Source organism: Cupressus sempervirens, chromosome 7, assembly GCF_028749045.1.
Source record: "Cupressus sempervirens isolate cs-2001-9-10 chromosome 7, ASM2874904v1, whole genome shotgun sequence".
Lineage (NCBI taxonomy): Eukaryota > Viridiplantae > Streptophyta > Pinopsida > Cupressales > Cupressaceae > Cupressus > Cupressus sempervirens.
The window spans coordinates 132,234,850-132,240,249 of record NC_143124.1 but is presented as its reverse complement, the minus strand read 5'-3'; positions in this window follow the sequence as shown (position 1 = coordinate 132,240,249).

Sequence of the window (5,400 nt, the reverse complement as noted above, 5' to 3'; positions counted from 1 at the left end):
ACTTACAAGAAAAGTTGTAATTGAGTGAAAAAATCAGTCCTCTAAAACTCTATCATTAGTTACAGAAGAAAAACTTAAATGTTGAGATAAAATCTCTTCCAATGGATCAAATCCAATGCATGAAAGTTTAACAAACATACCTGCATGATTATGAGAATATGACTATTCTTCAAATTTATTTTTCCTACCTAGGGGAGAGGACCCATACTTGAGCATGTTCCGATGGTTGTGATAGGAGTTGTTAACTTAACACCCACACTAGTTGATTTAATATCCAACATTTTGGACAAGATTGTACCAATAGTTGTGACTTTAAAGTTGTTCTTGCTAACGATGACTACCAAAAATCAACCAATAGTGTGATGCTACATCAGCTGCACAAGTATGGGGGCCTCCAATGCATATGATTGGTCTCACCTTTTTTTTTACTGTTTTGGCACCTTGGCAAAAAGTATGCTGATGTGGCACCATATTTGATGATATAGCTCTGAAACCTTAGTTATAAGCAGGGGACTTGCCAAGTAAGCTACTATCAAAAAATCGGAGCGATTTAAAACTTCCACATAAGATTTTGATAAGTGCAAAGTTAAAGTATTTCTTGTGAATTTGACAAATAAAAAGTCCTTAGCCACTAAACCAACCCAGAAATCTCTCTCTATCCACCAGTCCAACATGCGAAACCAAACCTCAGAGCCTAGACTAAGGTCCTCTTTAACCAATGCAATAATGTTGAGAAAGTATTAAACCATAAATTCTGTGTGAACTCAAATTCATAAATAATAGTCACTACATATCAAAAAGAGGTTTTGCTTTGTGCGTTTTAAGACTCGTTTTTCCTAGGACCAATATGGAGAGATTAAACAGATACATAAGAGAAGTGTTTCCATTCCAAATCTTCTCCGAAAAGATGCGATAGACCTTTTCAGTGCCATGAGCTCCATCCCAATGCACATATGCGCTTGTAGGTTTTGCACAGTGAGGAATATAATTGTTATTCCCTGTATCTGCTAGGGAATCTCCGAACACATACAAGGCTGGCACGGAAGGCTCTTTTTAACCTGCTGCAAAACACACGAGGACGAGCCACATCCCACATAAAACGCTCAGCACTGAGATTTCCATTCTTGTTTTGATGTAAATAGCCTCCGAATAAAATGAACACACTAGATTTTAATAAAAACCTAATAATTGATCTTCATGATCTCATAAGATCCTACTTTTTATCGGACGGTTGTTGATTAATATTCTGTCGAAAATTCTATGATTGACAAAATACAAGAAATCATATAAATATTTTACGAAAAGTCGTTGAATATTTGATTAAAATTAGTTGATGAGATTTGTAGTGGTTGAGCGCCGAAACCCTCTATTTTCTTAAGCGCTTGTAATGAGGCAAAGAATCACGTGATTCACCTGCCCAAATAGAATATGGCTGCTGAATACTTTGCATTCTGTTCGAACAAAACCTGAAGATTGGTTGTAGCGTGAGAATACTGGATTTGGTGTGTTGAGAAATATGAAAGAGTTTGGTTTAACAATTCAAAATGTGACACGCGGCATAAGGGGATAAGTAAAAGCTAAATCTTAAGAAAGCTTGAAATTCCTCACTCTGATAATTGGCAGTGGGCACCGATTTTTTATCAATATTGGAACTTAACTATTATTAGTTGAACGATAAAATAAAATGGCAGCCACATTCAAAAAAGGAGTGAATGACGTTAGTTCGGATAGGCGTGTCCAATAAGAAGGCAAAAAATCACGCTATGTATGTTTACGCCGAGAGGCGTTCTATACAATTACAGCACGGGAATATGTCAAGATTTTTTGTCAATAAAAAAGAATTGGGAGCGGTTACAAACTTCCAAATTAAATATTAAAAAAGAATTTCCGAAATAATAGTTGGCTGAAATAATAGGAAGCCAAATGGAGGCCGAAATAATAGGCCCGAAATAATAGGGCCCGAAAAAGTAGGGCCCGAAAAATTAGGACCCGAAAAAATAGGGCCCGAATAAATAGGGGTGAAATAATTTCAATATGATTTTTTTTTTTGTTAAATATAATTTTGCATGCACATTCATGCTTATTTTTTGCGGGGATCGGGGGAATTTGAAACAAATTCGTGAAATATGAAGAGACGTCTGTTGGGGGATATGAGAAGCCTCTTAGAAGTTATAAAACCAAGACTCCTCATTTCATTTTCATTTTATGTTTTTGCAGGAAGGAAGAGGTGGAGGTTATTGGAGGATTAGATTGGAGTTTTTGAATAGAAGTAGATTGAAGTTTTGGAGTAACATTTTTGTAGGTAAGATTTCTATTTTTTATTTACATTTTCATTTAGATTTAGATGTAGATGTAAATTGAAATTCAAAATTAGTTATAATATTCTACTTTGATTTAGATTTCAATTTTAATTAATTTCATTTAGATTTAAAATTATGTTCATAACTATTTAGGCTTGCATTTAATAGTTTACTCTTGCATGTTTGATTTAGATTTAGATTTGTATTCAAAATCTATTTGATTTATATATTTTATAATACTTTTCATTGTTAATGGTGCTTGATGGGAGTGTTTTAGGGGTGTATTCTTTTCTATTTCTGAAATATTTTGGTCCAATATGTACTTTCCTAACCAGATCTATCCATTTTCTTTTGATTCATGCATGGAGCTTCCTGATGCTATTAGCGCGGAATGGATTAAAGGTAAACGACTGACTCTGGATCTGGATATGCATTTGAAATTGGCTCTGTTGCGGCTCCAATTTATAGGTTCCTTCCTACTACCTATTCTTTTAGTGGATTAATCTGGTTAAGTGTTGATTGAGAGGCTCTAGCTCATTCCCACCGGTTTGTAATTTTGTCACAATGTCTAGCATGTGGCATTCTAATGGGATTCTTCATTGGAAAATGGTGCGGATAATTATGTCAATGTTGAATGACTTGTCCAATGTGATAATTGCTCTAGATATAGAGTGCGGTCATGGTGATTTTCTTAGCAATACAATCGAAAAAAAAGAGAAATCGAGTATTAACACAATGTTATAGGAAATCTCTGAGCAGAAATGCTTATAAATACATTCAAATTTCTTTTGTAACTCATAATATCAATCTCACTTTTTCTTGTGCTCCTTTAGTCTAAGAAAGATAACTAATTGGAGGAACAAAATTGCTTCTATAATGGCAGTTGCAGGTGCAATTATTTTAGCAATTTTGGGCATTCTAACTATTCCTGTGATGGGTACTTATGTTTTAGTTCTTCGATTATGTGATTTGGTTGTATTTAGAGTCTTTTTAATAATGTTTGAAAGTACTATTAAATATAATAATAAAGATTAATTTAATGTTAAATATAACATGCTACAACACTTATCAAAAATATCAAAAACACAATTGCTACAGCAAAATGAGAATGGAGAAAAAAATTCAATTTTTGTATTAATTTGTCTACTTAAAATAGATTACAATTGCCATATTTTATATTGAGAAATGTCTCATATGGACTTTCACATGCTTATTTAACTACGAATGAGAATAGTACTAAATCTAGAAAAACTTAGTAATAACAATTTGAGATAATTGCAGAAAGTTTTTATTTTCACAAATATTCTCTTTCTTTTGAAAATCTGCTATTATTTTGGTAATGAATTGTAAAGTAGAAAGGAAAAACTTTCTGTAAATCTTTTTTGGTTACTGTTTCGCTTGCAATTTTCATTTTATATGAAAGTTTATTATTTTTTCAAATCTTAAAAATAAATATTTTTATATATGTAATTTTATTTTATTATTAAAATAATAAGATTTTGGAGGTTGTAAAATATTGAAGTTTAGAAATTATTTTAGATTTTACAAATGAATTTTAACATAATATTTATATTAAAGAAAGAGAAGATAATAAAATTGTTACTTAAATCAAATATAAAAATTATAAAATTTTACCGAAATTTATTAATTGTATAAAAAACTATTAAAGATAATTAAGTTCTATTAAATTTACTTGATTTTATATTATAGAAATACAAACAAAAATTGTAAATTGGGACAAATTTTAGAAATGAAGTCAAATTTAAAGAGAGACAAATAACATGAGGTGATGTGTGTGTGTGTGTGTGTGTGTGTGTGTGTGTGTGTGTGAGAGAGAGAGAGAGAGAGAGAGAGAGAGAGAGAGAGAGAGAGAATTAACATGAGGCGACATGATACAGAGAAAGAGTGAGATAAATAACATGATGCAATGTGTGTGTGTGTGTGTGTGTGTGTGTGAGAGAGAGAGAGAGAGAGAGAGAGAGAGAGAGAGAGAGAGAGAGAGAGAGAGGATAACCTTAGAGGGGGTAGAAGGAAAAGGGGAGAGGGGGAGAGATGAGCCATGAAGAGAAAAACCATAAGAAGGGTCCAAAATAGATGGAGATGGAGATGGTGGAGAGAGAGAGGCCGTGAGAGAGAGAGAGAGAGAGAGAGAGGGGGGTGGGGGGGGGGGGGGAAGAGGGTGAGAGAAATGAGGTAGACATACATAGAGCATTTTAGAGATATATAAACATGAAGATGGTGTGTGTGTGTGTGTGTGTGTGTGTGTGTGTGTGTGTGTGTGTGTGTGTGTGCGAGAGAGAGAGAGAGAGAGAGAGAGAGAGAGAGATCACATGAGGTGATGTGGTAGAGAGAAAGAGTGAGACAAGGGGGAGAGAGTGAGAGACATGAGGTAGACATAGATAGATGTAGTGAAAAATAAGGAGGGAGAAAGAGTGGGGGGGGGGGGGGGGAGGGGCGGGGGAGAGGAGAGAGAGAGAGAGAGAGAGAGAGAGAGAGAGAGAGAGAGAGAGAGAGAGATATATGATTAGAGGGGGCAGGAGATGTATATATATAGAAGGGGAATAGGGAGAGATGAGCTAAATAAGAAAAAGAATATATAAGGCCCAAAAGAGATGTAGACAATGATGGAAAGAGGAAGAGTATGACAGATAGTGATAGATAATGACAATAATTATGGAGGAAGAGATGTATATATGTAGAGAAAGAGATGGACAAAGAGAACAATGTAGGAGGAGTGGGGAGGGTATACATTATTGGGGGTGGGGGGGGTAATTATAGAATGGGACATGTGAGAGAGAGTGTGATTACAATTAACCCTAACCCTAACCCTGACTCTAAATTATAATTATAATTTAGAGTAATAATATTTATTAATTATAATTTTATCAACTATAATATGATTAGTAACCCAAAAATTATCTTAACAACAACAATAACACAAACCCTAACTCTAACTCTAACTCTAACTAGATAATTCTAATTTTAACCCTAACCTTAACTCTAACCCTAACTCTAACTCTAACTCTATCTCTAACTTTAATTCTCCCCCTAACCCTAACCTTAACACTTTATAATCCTAAATCTAATGCTAATTCTAACC